The 14093-nt window shown below is 44.3% G+C and overlaps 1 protein-coding gene across 4 annotated transcripts in view; it reads left to right on the top strand.

The window, feature by feature from the left end:
- Nucleotides 1-14093, top strand: part of LOC102460189 (putative neutral ceramidase C) — a 66711-nt gene that overhangs the window by 9522 nt on the left and 43096 nt on the right. The window lies entirely within an intron of this gene.

Raw genomic sequence — 14093 nt, 5'->3', positions numbered from 1 at the left:
CAAATGCCCTTTTGTTTGTTTTTGTTGGTTTGTTTTAAACTACTTATTTATTTAAGGAGTATTAACAGATTGACAAATCCTTACTATGTAAACATTACAGACAAGACAAAAAAAACCAAGAACATATTATCACGGTGAGCTTTTGTTCAGAAAAGCATATAGCAGAATAATCACCATATATCTCTCTTAACAGGCTATTACCATATTTGGGATAGCATCTTTACAATATTTCTGACATGCAATTTTTGTGTTTATTAATATAGCCAGGAGTTAGAACACTGTATTTTAGTTATAAACTCATATTTATTTTAAAAAGTCAGTGACCAAGTATTTTGCATTTTTACTCTATTTGCTCTGCAACTCTTAAAGCTCTTCAGTTTGATTTTTATATGCTTACTCTGTACCTGAAAATACAGAGTACATATTGGGTATATTTACAGGCATGACACTTTTTAATGCTATGATCTAACAAATATTGAATGTTTTTAAAAATCACCGGGTTATGACAGTCCAGAATACCATGTGGTAAATAATTTAAATTCTATGCTTTTCTTATAAAAGTCACATTGTGGTTGTATTTAGTGTAGGTCTCTCCTCACCTCCTCCACACTGCAGTCTCTTCTGTTCAGCAGCAATGTTTCTCCCCAAACCTTGGCTCTGCACATCTCATCCCCGGCAATGACTCAGTTTTCCATTGATGATAAGTGGGGCTGAGGCTGCCTTCTCTCCACAACAACCTTCCCCTAGCAGACATTGCTCACCACCACCCCCAACCCACTCTGCATGCCCCCTATAGCTATGATAGGCCACCATGGTTTGGACATTCATGGATGCCACCACCCATGCCCTATCCAGCACATTGGCCCTACTGTAGCCCAAGGGGCTCATACAACAAACACTTCAGCAGACATGCCAATCCTCTTAGGCCCCAACCTAAGTCTTCCCTGCAGGGGTGTCTACCTGAAGGTGCATTTCCCCTACACACCGGGAAGAGAATATCTAAGAGTCAGTCATGGATATACCAGAAGAACTAGCTCCAGACATCTCACCTCCTACCAACTCCTCCACCTCCCCAGACAAGGCAATTATGCCCTCTCCCCTGACCTCAGCAGATGATTTTTCATACTTTTTAAAAGGAGGAACTCAAAATAGCTTTGGAGGAGGTGTCAGAATCACAACATGAGCTCGCTGGCATCTTACAGGCCTCTTCATCCTCCAAGAGAGTTCTCCCTGTTAATCCCGCTATCATGGACACAGCCCACCAGGCCCCATTGAACAAGGCTGACACTGCACTCTCAAGTGCCATGGCAGTAGTCATGCATATAGCCTCCTTGTTCCCTTCCACTACATTTCTCCGTGAGGTCCAATCCACCGTAGAAGATCTCCCCTTTGATGGGGAAAAACTTTTTGTTGTAAAGATCAACAAGGTCCTTCACACCATGAAGGACTCACAAGCTCCCCTTCACTCTTGGGATTCACATCCTGGTGACCAGGATGAGGAAATACTGGTAGCAACCTGACTAATGACCTAGGTATACCCCTCTATACACAGCAGCAACCATATGAATAGTTGCAACACCAAAGTCAAAGACAGAGGTGTCAACATCAACAGTAGTGATCTGAGTCAATGACCCATCCACCAGTTTCTAATACACAAATTTAAAAATTTGTTTTGAGGGCCTTGAAGGCCTCCCACAAGTTACAATGCTTTTTGCAGATTGACTCTGCCCATTTTACAACCAATGGTCTCTCTAACGTCCAAAGGACGGGCTTTAGAGGTCATCTGCTCAGGTTATACCATTTCCTTCCTTTCCAATCCCCTACCCACATTCCTACCCCATTCTTTTTCACGGCCCCTCTCTCAAATTTCACCAACGTCCAGAGATACAACATCTTCTCCAAATAGGGGCGATGGAACCCATTCCTCCTCGACACAAGGAGAGAAAGTTTTATTACCCGTATTTTTAACTCAGAAAAAAAGATGGATGATGCCCCATCCTTGATCTTCACAAACTTCAACAGGTTCATGAAGTCTTTTATAAAGTAATTGGATACATAGTTCTTGTCAGCTAATTGGTAAGTTATCTGCCAAAAACTAGAGTTTTCAAGTGCCTTAGTAACCTGAGCAAACAGGTGGTGTGTGTGTGGGAGGGGACAGAGAATTGTCTTCCCCCCTCATTTGCTTCTTGGTTTGTATTAAGCATGCTTAGTAACACTGTGGAAGACGTTGCTCTCACACCATTTTCTCCATGCCCTCACTCTGTCCCTCCACTATCGTGGCATGAACGGGTCATCCCTCCCAAAACTTTGAAATGGCTGTATGAGAGTGGCGGAAGGCTGGTATATCAGCCTTAGAATGTGAAGGTCCCTTTCCCCAGGAGCTGAAAACAGGCCAGCTAGGGTCACTTACAGTCCAGTTTTAGGTCTGCATTTGACCTTTAAATCCCCCTCTTTTGGTGAGCAAGAGGGAGGAGGAATGGGAGCTGCAGCAGGGTGGGAGTCAGTGGGGAGAAAAGGCCTCTCCTGTGAAAGGCTGCTCTCCTTGCTCTAGGGCAGGGGTCTCCAAACTTTTCAGGCCGAGGGCCACATTAACTATCAAACAGCAGTTCGGGGGCCGCTTTCACGACGGGGAATTTCAGTTGCCTATTGCGCCCTCTGTCGCAACGCGGCCGGTACTCTGACCATGCACTCCCTCCAGTGCTGAAGGGGAGGGAAAGGGGGGCCCGGGCCCACCCTCACTCACGGGCCCCAGCCCCAGCCCAGGGCCCTAAGGACACGGAACCAGCTGGCTCCGGTCCGGCTGACGGGGCTCCTGCCGTAACTCGTCAGCCCGCCAACTCTAACGAGTTCTGCCCTGGGCTGCTTCCTTTCCCTCCTCGTGTGACCCTCTACCTCCCCCCACCGTGGGGCGGTCACCTTTGATTCGTCCGTCAGGCTGACGGTCGTATATCCAGACGCCCACCCCTCCCGCCGGGGCTGGTCCTGCTGTCTGGGTGGCCGTCGGGTCTGGACTCCTGAGAAGGGGGGGGGCTTTTCCCCCTGCTCTCCCCTTCCTCTGCACGCTGTCCTCCCCTCCTGCTTGCCACCGCTCACTCCTTCCCCCCCCCGGGCGGAAGGGGTCACCTTTTTAAAGTTCCCGCCGGGGTTCACGTTCCCCCGCACGTCGCCGGGCGGGCGTTACCACCACCGCCCATCCTGCCCCCTGATTGGCCGGCTGCCCTGTCAGTCTGGGCGGGGGAACGCCGCCCGTGCTAACCCCCGCCCCCTGCGCCGTTTGCCGCCGCGCGGCCGCTTGTCAGCAGAGCGGCCCGCTTCTCCTGCCCCGGCGCGGCGTGAGTACACGCCGCACACCCCTGACAGGGCCCCCCCCCCCGCGGCAAGAAGGGCCCGTTCGGCGGCGCCCCAGGGACGGGCGGGGGTCGCCTCGTCACACCGGCACGCGGAAGAAGGCGGGGCCAGACAAAAAGGTCTCCATGGGCCGGATGAGAGGGCCTCGCGGGCCGCATCCGGCCCACGGGCCGTAGTTTGGAGACCCCTGCTCTAGGGGAAGCAACCAAGCTAACTGCCTGTCTAGGGTAGAACTGATACCCAGAAGCCAGTGAAACAAGACCCCATCCCAGAAGGGTTTTCCCTTTGGGGTTATGAATTTGTTTCTGTTATTTAGCAGAAGCATATTCCTTGGGGTTAGCCTGACACCCACAATACAAAACACTGAAAAATAAAACCTGAGTGAGGAATAAAAGTTGTCTGGTGTCAGGCTGATTTATCCAGGCATCTCGCCATCAGAGAGGAAACATTTAGCCTGGGTAAGGTGAAGGAGGTGCCATGTCATGACGGTCACAGCTGCCTGGATGCTCTCTTCTTTTTTTCTGTATTTGTCATTTCTCCCCCTTTATGAAAAATGTTGCAACAGTTGAAGACGACAACTGCACTAAAACTTGTAACTATTTGCTGGAAGAGATCCTGGGCCATGCAACACAGCAGGTGCATTAGCTGGACCTAGGTCTCTTCTTTTGGAATCAAGTTCAGCTGTTGGTTTCTGTGCAATTGGGGAGAGGAAAAGTGTGCTCCTACCCTTCTGCATCTGCACAAGACAAGATAGAGTTTTACTTTCTTTATAACACACAGTAGAGGTTGTTTTAATGATGCTCCTAAGTAAAACCAACATGGCAGGAGTGGGGAACCTCAGGCCAGGGGACCAGACGTGGCCCTGGCTTGCCTGCATCTAGGCTAGGGATCTTAAATATCAAGTAATTGACTATTAGATTAGTTGATGGGACACATCCACCATTGAAGTATAGCAACAGTCCCAAGGCTGTTGCTACACTTCAAAGGCAAAAGCACCACATGGAGCCTGGGATCAGCTGGGGACTGCTTGCTGACACCAGGCTCCATGCGGCACTGCCGCTTTGAAACACCGCAGGGAGCCCAGCGTCAGGCTCCATGCGGTGTTTCAAAGCGACAGTGCTGCATAGTGCCTGGATTCAGTGGAGGAGTCCCCAGCTGATCCCAGGCTCCATGCAGCAGTGCGGCTTTGAAATGCTGCATGCAGCCTGGGGACACCCCAGCTGGCCCCAGGCTGCACACGGCGTTTCAAAGCAGCAGCGCCACATGGAACCAAGGGTCTGGCTCCAGGCTCCATACAGCACTGCCACTTTGAAGTATCCCCTTCACTCCCCCCACCCTTGCTGCCTCTTTCTGATAGAGGCACCAAAAGGTGGGAAGCTACTAGCTGACTATCTGATAAGTCGTTCACATCCTTAGTCTGGCCCCCGAGGCTTAGGGTCTCCCAACATTGCGGAGTTTGTACTGGCATTCCAGCCTCCTTGTTGCCCCTGTGGGGCTGGACCACACAAAATCTACTAGCCTGGCCTCCTCCCCCCCAGGCTCTGGTGTGTGAGAGAAATGTGGGGAGTATTTTTCTCCTTAGTTGGAGGCCACAGTGAGGGTTTTTTGTATGCGGCTCCCGGCTGATTTTTCTGTGGGTCAGTGGCCTCCAACCCAAAAAGGTTCCTTACCCCATGCAATCTGGGGTTTATATAAATAGTAAGCAATTTAGGCTACAATTTCTTGACATGGCTGCTGCGGAAAGGCTCTGTTGATGAGTCAGCAGTGGCAGTGGTTCAAACAGAAGTTTTTTCCAGTTCGTGTAATCAAAAACTCAGTATTGAGGAGCCACTATTGATGGAAGAAGATTTTTGTGAAAGTTTTTCCGACATGGGAATGTCAAAGTCTGCACAGAGAGGTATTTTTTAGGAGAGGGTTCACCACTGAAGATAACATCACACTAGTTCCCAGCAACGATGCTTTAACCCAAAAAAATGAGAATGTAACACACAGAGCATTTCTAAGCAGATAGTAGCAGCTGCGGGAATGCAGCCAGACAATTTAGTTCCATGGCAGAATGTACAAAATGTTCTAATCTTTTAAAAATGGTTTAAAAATTCAGTGTTTCTTCAAGAAAAGAAATGTCAGTGTATTATTCATCATACATGCCCCCACGTACCATTAACACTCATTCAGTGTGAAGCAAACAAAAATAAATACATCCAAATTATACCTGAGGTAGCTGAAAGGTCACATCAGAACACCAAGTACATGGAAAAATGTCCCAGCTTCATTTCTTGCAGATACTAACTCTGCAGACTGGCTAATTATTTTTATAAATATTTCATTTACTTACAATCAATCAAGGCCTATGAATCTACAAGTACACTAATTAGGAAGTCTTTAGGTTTTGAAATGAAATGCATTGAATGTTGCACATGTAAACCAATTGAGAGTCTACCTATTCGTTAACTATGCTATAGATTAATGGTGGAATGCAGTGGTAAGGGCTTCCAATTTACTTTGTCTCAGTGCCACATTCATTACAATAAAATAAAGTGTTAATATGTCAGTAAACAAGTTCCTAAAGGCAAATGAAATGATGTAGCATGAAGATCAAAACCACTATCAATTTGGCTTCACTACACTTTTTTTGGACAATGTTAATCTTTGAACTTTGACAAACAAGAATGTCTGTGGCATAGAATTTTCCTCCATTAAAGCTAGGAATCATTTTCATTTTCCTTCTACGTTTCATTGTACCAAAGAGAAAATGAAACATTAAAGTAAAGCCACCATTCAATTTGGCAGGTGAATTCAATAATGTGCTATCTAATCAGTGTTGTGCAATTGTTTACAAGCTGAATGTATCATTAGGGGACATGATGTAGTGTATAACTTGCTATCTTTTTTCTGCTTTGTTGAGATATTTAGTAGCTATTTACCTGGCACCATATGCTTTACAGACTCTTTGACACTGGTTCACTGCAATTTAATTAATCATGGGAAAGATTTGTAGATGCCAAGCTGTTATTGAGTAAAAAGAGTGCCTTTTAGACCTTTGTGCCAATAAGGATGCAAACATGCAACCTGAACAAAATGTGCACAATTGTGCACCTTTACTAATATGAGTTCACTTTAGTATTTGAGATCAGCTGCAAAGCTTCACTTTACATATCAGAGAGAAATGGTTGACATGCTTGTTTTAATTACCAAGTTTGAATATGTTGCTGTTGTGCCATCTAAAATTTTTGCACTGCAGAAACCAGGAAGATCACCCATCCACACACTCAATAGGGCTATTGATGAAATGTTCAATGAATTTCTCTTAATTTCAATGTGAAATGATGTTTTCACTAATAACTGCAAGATTACAAAAAGGAGGGAAAGAGAAACTGATCCCATAACTAACACTGGTGGGAAAAACAGGCAAAGGAACAAAACAGGTGAAAAACACATTTTTCATGTTTGGTCCTTTTTTGGTCTGGCTATTTTTTTCATATGTTTTTGCCTCTGGAATGTAGGTAAATTTTTGTCTGGCATATTTCACTTCAGCTGGATTTCTAGGCCAGTAATCTGTAATACACGATGACCAAGAAAATAGTGAGTTATTGTACTGTAACTGGCCTACTGCAAAGTCTTTTACTACAATACTGCAGAAACACACATCTATTTGGAATAGCCATACTGACCTTTTCTTGAATACAATGAATATCAGAATTTTTTATGTATTGTTTTTTATAGAGCCTAGTGCATCATGTTGTACAGATCTGTTAAATAGATATTTATCACAAGGAATTTACAATCTCAATTTGGCAAGAGATGGCAAGGGATGGGCAAGGTGGGGGTATGATTGAAAGGTACAATAAATATGAGAGAAGGTTTTGTTACTACGCATCTTTATTTCTTTAAAAAAAACCCGAACTGTGCTGTATACACTTTCCCCCTTGCAACCAAACTAGCTGTCATGGCTTACAGGCTGTGCCCACACTTGGCCCGTCCGTCCGCAGGCAAGAGCCCCCTCTCCAGTGAAGCGGCCCTTCTCGGGGAGCCCACTCTAGTTCAGCGGCATTAAGACAGTCCTTTCTCAGGGAGTCCACTCCAGTGCAGCAAGCCTCTCTTAGGGTGCCCACTCTCACTTGGGGGATCTGCCCCTCTGTCTTCAGGATGGTGCCTCTCAGGGCCTTCAGCATGCCTGCCTCTGCTGTGAGCCCCTTTGGGGGTCCACTCCCTCTGGACCCTGAAGGTCTCCACTCCCAGAAGGAATAGTGCAGCCCAGTTCTCTAGATCAGAGCAACTCTCAGGTAGCACAAAACAGGAGGGTTTATTGAGCTTTGAACGCAGCAAAGGATCTCTTAGGCCTGTAGGCTTGGGCCCTCAGCCCCGAACGTCAGTTTCCTCCTGCAGCTAGCTGGGTCCTGCCTGCTCTGCTCTCTGTCCCAAACAGCCCAACAGTCTTCCAGCAGAGCCTCCAATATCCCCAGCAACTGCCCCTCCCCTGTCCATTGTTTTCTCTCCAGGTAACAGGGTTGCCTGGGCCCCTCTTTTCTCCATCTCTCCTCTCCTCTCCTCTGTCCAATGTTTTCCCTTCACTGGAACCAGCTGGGTTGGTTGCCAGGACCTCTCCTCTGCAGCCCATTGTCTTTCATCTGGACGGAACTGGTTTTGCCTTCTGAGTAGGGTCTGCTGGTCACCAGGGCACCAGATGCTGGGGCTCCAGTTCTGTGCTGTTCTCTGCAACAGCAAACTCCCTCACCCCTTGTCACATTAAACCAGTAACATCCAGGCACTGAGCTCTCCCTCTGCATACACCCCCCCCCCTTTGAACCTCCAAAACTCCCCAGTTCCTTTCACTAGCATACTGAAATAGGAGAAAAATGAAGACAGAAAGGTTCACCTTTGTGAAATGTATAGAGAAAATACAGATGATATATGAATTTGTTAGGGCAGAATGTAACTGTCCAGCTAGACAATTCTTGACTAAATTAACTGTAATGCTAAATAGTCACCTAGGTTAAGAGAGATGGAGATTCAGGAAAACAGCATTTTATCATTTTAAGTCTGGAAGCAAACATTTGTACATTGGGAAAAGGTGTGATTTAGTCTAATGATTAACTGGTTGCCTTCTCTCTCTCATTCACACAAACAATACATTTACAGCATGGAACAAAGGGGTACGTCTAGTTACTTTAACAAAGTTACAAAGTCTTTCAACATTAAACTTCTTTCCGGGAGTGGCCCGAGGCTGGCTGCAGCAGCTGGCGCCCCTGCCTGCACAGCCGTCAATGGCTGTGACATCATCATTGGACGCCCGGGCCAGCGGCACCCTAGGCAGCTGCCTAGCTCGCCTAGGCTCACGGGCCGCCCCTGCTTCTTTCTATCCATTACAAGGCCTTACCTAATATTAACATCACTGTGCATTACAATATTCCATCCCTTCACTTTAACATCAGAACATGCTAACATCAAACAGAGTTGGAGCTAAGTTAACAAAGCTGCCTGGCCTGTCTGAGGCCTACATCTTGTATTTAAGTTTAATCCAACCTTTTTGCTATAACATGCATTCATTATAACTTACTTATTAATTACAAAATTCCAGGGCTACACCATTAGTGATTAGTGCTGTCAATCAGGACTGCTAGAGTCATTACCCAACTCTGCCACTGATATGCTGGGTGACCAACGGAAAATTACTTTTCCTTTTTGTCTTAATCTACGCAATGGGTACCTCACATTAGGAAGGTTAAGTAATTTTTGTGAAACACTTTGAGATCAAAGTTTTACTTGAAGTCAAAAGTCAGAAGTGATTTCCATTGTTCTGACTCTTCCAGTGAGAGTTAAGATGCAGCAGGTTCTGGTATGTAACAACAGAGGGATGGTATCTGATTTTCTCCCAGGAGAACAATGCAATGACTGTTCATGTTTGTAAACAAGATCTAAAGGACACTGAATGTGACCAGATATTCAGGATTCCACCATGATGTAGAGTTAAGAGAGACAGATGTAAAAATTCCTTGCACCCATCTTAAATTTGCTTACATCGGTACATGAATTTTAATTTTTCAGGCTGTTAATATAAGTAGGTCATGTGATTGTCACATTCCTGATGATTTAGAACGACAGTCTTCTCAGGGAAGCATATATTTATAAAGTATATTTATATTTACTTTCTTTACTTTTATCTTCATCTTTATTGAGTTCTTTAGTGGAATGCTACAATCAGAGTGCATCAGAAGTTTGTTATCTATAATCAAGAGGGCATATATTGAATCCTTTGAACTAAGAGAATGTACCTCTTCAAATGCATTATCTGTTTTCTATTGTAGGATAAATAGTCATGGTTATAGTCCATTTATTGAATAACTGAAGGCTTCACTATCTGTCTTATCTATTGAGCTGAAAGAACCTTCCAAGGCTCTGATTGCTTTACAAATAAAATATTCCTTTGTTCCTGCAGACATGCAACTAAGCTGATATTTTACTAAGATTTCAATTCCACTCTATAAACTCTGTGGTAAGGTTTGCTAAATGTGCTGTCCTAATGCCACCAGAATGCCATCCTTCCACTGTGAAAAATCAAGCTCTTCTCTGAAGGAGCTTCAGGGGGTAGCCGAGTTAGTCTGTACAGGATAAACAAAAAACAACAAATAATCTGTGATCATCTGAAGAAGTGGGCTGTGCCTATGAAAGCTCATGATCCCATCTATGTGTTTAGTTAGTCTATAAAGTGTTACCAGATTATTCATTGTTTTTAAACTTCTCTTAAGAATAGCTCATTTTATGCTGCTACTTACTGGCTACGTCTACACTACAGACTTCTTGTGCAAGAAGCCTTTTGCACTAGAGTTTTTGAGCAAAAACTTCTTGTGCAAGAGCACATCCACACCTCGAAGCACATCACAAAGCGATGAGCTTTTGCACAAGAGAGTGTCCACACTGCTGGACGCTCTTGTGCAAAAAAGCTCTGATGGCCATTCATAGAATGGCCATCAGTGCACCTGTGCTTTTTCCCATAGGGGTTTCTTGCACAAGAAACCCCCTGAAGCATTCACACTTGCCTTCTTGTGCAACAGTTGTAGCGCTAAAAGCAGTTATCCCTCAGAAAAGGAGGTTTACCTACAGCGGAAAAAGCCCTCTGTTCTGCTGTTTAACTGCCCATTTAATTGTGCATGAGTTCATTTGAGGTGTGGACGCTCCCGAGGTTTTTGTGCAAAAACAGCTGGTTTTGTGCAAAAATCTTGTGGTGTAGATGTAGCCACTGTGTATACAAACTGAGTAACCCTTCATGACCTAGCCTGGTGATATAGATCCCAATAAAACACTAATTTTGTGTTATGAATTGTGTTAATGTGGCTTACTAATGATGGCACCGTTTGGAGGAAGGAAGTCCTAGTAAGAGACATAATATAGTTGCAGCATAAATACAACACAACATTTGAAACCATTTACTTTGAAGCATGAAGAAGCATATCACTTTTCAAAACTTTTTCTGGAATGTTATATATCATGTAGGCACCTAATAAAGATTTCCCAAAGAGAAACCCAGGAAAATGAGATGATACAATGCTATGTTTAGTTTCTATAAAACAACTATTTTCACAACTAGTGGCACACATTTCTCCAAGATCTAAATGCTTATACAGACAATTAAGCAGAATTTGTAAGACTGTAACCTATGCCATCTGGTGACGCATAATAATACAATATGGTTTCTTGCAGCACTAGAATTCCATTTTTTTTCTACAGCTTTCAGTCGTGGAATATTATTAACCTTCCCTGCACAAAGCTGTTCTATTTTTTTATAGTTATAATTTAATAGAATCTTGGCTGTTAATACTGTATGAAGGATACAGTGCCCATTTTAGTTGAATAAAAAGTATAGATTGAATTATTTACTTCTTTATATTTTTTGAAATAGCAGATTGGGGAAATCTGCTTTGGATCTTGAGTAAATATAATCAGGAAGATATTTTTATCTTTTTATGGCTTATTAATGCACTATTTAGAGTAACAACGTAGGGTATGTCTACATTTGCAGCCTAATTCCAAATAGGGCTGCAAATGCAGGCATTCAAAATTGCAAATCAAGCCTGGGATTTAAATATCCCACGCTTGATTTGCATCTTCCCGGCCGGGCACCATTTTTTAAAATTGACAAGCCCGGATTAACTGTTTGCGTCTACACGAAGCGGTGAAACGGGCATTCAAAATAAAGCCCTATTTCAAAATACCTGTTAAGCCTCATTGCAAGAGGAATAACAGGTATTTCGAACTAGGGCTTTATTTCAAACGCCCGTTTCACTGCCACGTGTAGACGCAGACAGTTATTCCGGGCTTGTCAATTTAAAAAAAAAAAAAATGGTGCCCGGCCGGGAAGATGCAAATCAAGCACAGGATATTTAAATCCCGGGCTTGATTTGCAATTTTGAATGCCTGCATTTGCAGCCATATTTCGAAATTATGCTGCAAGTGTAGACATGCCCACTGATACTGGTGTGTAAGTGTTTTAGTGTGAGAATTAATCAAAGAATTAAAAATTAGAATTAATAATTTTGCCTATTTTATGGATAATTAATCAATTGAAAAAAGAGGGAAATTACTGACCACTATTTATTTACTTATTCAGCAAGATCTAATTTTACTTAACTCTACCTGATGTGTATAAATATAGTGTAGCAAAGCACCTATCCTTACAGAATTATCTGCATAAAAATTGATATTTTAATTTTCAAAAGCTTGTGTATTTGTGTATGTGAAATATGCTCACATTCATCCCAATGTCCTGGGGAACTATCTGAAAATTTTAGATAACTGTACATTTAGATAAATGGAAGTGCTATTTTGAGCTGCACTTTCACTGAAATAGAAATGTGGGGAACGAAAAGAGTAATGATTAATGCTTTATACCTCATTAAAAAATACAAATCGTTGAATACATTGCGTCATTGACATTGTATTAAAATCACAGTGAGCATAATTTCATTCCAAATTAATCTTATTTAAAAAATCTGATTGCCATTTGTGAGGGCTTCTTTTTTGTACAGCATTCTGACATAGCTGCTGCAATAGTAGAATCTGTAAGCTTCTTCATTCATCTGGTTTCTTAGCCAGATTATCGCTTTCTCCACCATTTGAGCCCAGATATTGGTGTACCTTTCATCAGGTTTAGGAACCAGTTGTATGCTGCCTTATCCAGCACCTCACCGTGCCATCTGTACATGGGGTAATCTTTCTTCTACCAAAACAATCCTGTCCAATGCTGCAGCAAAGACCTGCAGCTTATCTCTCACTTCCCAGATATTGCAGATGGTAAAGTTACCAGCATTATATGGCTGTGCCACCATAAAAACTTTTCCTCCTCTAAACTGACAATCTTTAGTTTCTGTTTTAGATTCAACACAGCTGCTCTTGTGGCTGCCACAGTACTAGGTTTCAGGGTTTGTATCCACTTAAAATGCTACAGCCGTATAGCTGCACCAGTACAACTCCTCGACTGTAGCACTTCTGTGTAGACCAGTGATTCTCAACCCACACTCCACAGGCTGCTTGTGATCCAATCAGCACAGAGCTGCAGCCCTTATGACATCCTCAGGGCCATACAGACAGTACATATATATCAAGGCTGGGTAAAATACGGCCTGCAAAGCTACTGGATCTTGCCCCCATCTGGAGCCTCATGCTGTGGGGGATGTGCTTTTCTGAGTGCCATGAACTGCGAGGGTGGGTGGGGGGGAAGAGGAAGGAGAGGCTTCATACACTGCTCCCACCCCCCAGCACAATCTCACAGCTCCCACTGACCAGAAGGTAGCTAATAGGAGTTGCCTGGGCCATGTGTGGGGCAGTGAACTGTCATGTTATTGGATTTTAAAGTGAGCAGACAGATCACTGTTGCACTCATAGGTGGTGTTTGCCCCAAATTGTGTATCAACTGGGCCATGTGAGGTGTCAAATGGGAGCTTATGCTGTACTGATTCTATGTAGGATAGTCATGTACTTGTATGGTTTTTGTATATGAAGTTATGAATATGGGCTCTGTTCTTGTATTTTAAACATTCTCTGTCTGGGAGGGAGCAATGGGCCTGGACTGCCTATTGCAAGGAAGGACTGTTCAGTGAATAGCTGTGCTAATTAGCACTGCTCAATGGACAATGGCTTTAGGAGTGGCCAATACACACCTGAGGAATGTGTCTGGAAGCCTGCAGACTAGCCAGTGCCTCATGGCTACTTGCATGTGAAACAAACAGCGAGGTCCTTGATCCTGTGACCAGCTCCAGTTTGGAAGACACCAGGGCTACGTCTACACTGGCCCCTTTTTCGGAAGGGGCATGCTAATTTTGAAAGTGGGAATAGGGCTTTATTCCAGAGGATCAGGCCAGTCTAGATGCTTTTCTTCCGGCTTTTCCCCAAGCCGGAAAAAAAGCGGCGGACATGTTTATTTAAATCCGCGGGGGATATTTAAATCCCCCGCGGATTTCCCTATTCCCACTTTCAAAATTAGCATGCCCCTTCCGAAAAAGGGGCCAGTGTAGACGTAGCCCAGGAATATAAAAATCCCATGAGGACATTTCCATCTTGTACAGGCAGTCCCCGGGTTACGTGGATCCGACTTATGTCGGATCCCTATTTACGAATGGGGCTTTTCTCACAGTGGAGGACGCGGGCGGTGGGACCGCCGAGACGCGCTGCGGTCCTGCCGCCCGTGTCCTCCGTGGCGAGAAAAGCCGCTCCGCGTCTCCTCCCCCAGCAGACCAGGGAGACGCAGAGCA

The sequence above is a fragment of the Pelodiscus sinensis genome, chromosome 8 (genome assembly GCF_052426305.1).
Source record: "Pelodiscus sinensis isolate ZL-2025 chromosome 8, ASM5242630v1, whole genome shotgun sequence".
Taxonomy (NCBI): domain Eukaryota; kingdom Metazoa; phylum Chordata; order Testudines; family Trionychidae; genus Pelodiscus; species Pelodiscus sinensis.
The sequence above is the reverse complement of the archived record's forward strand: the minus strand, read 5'-3'. Positions and strand labels throughout refer to the sequence as shown.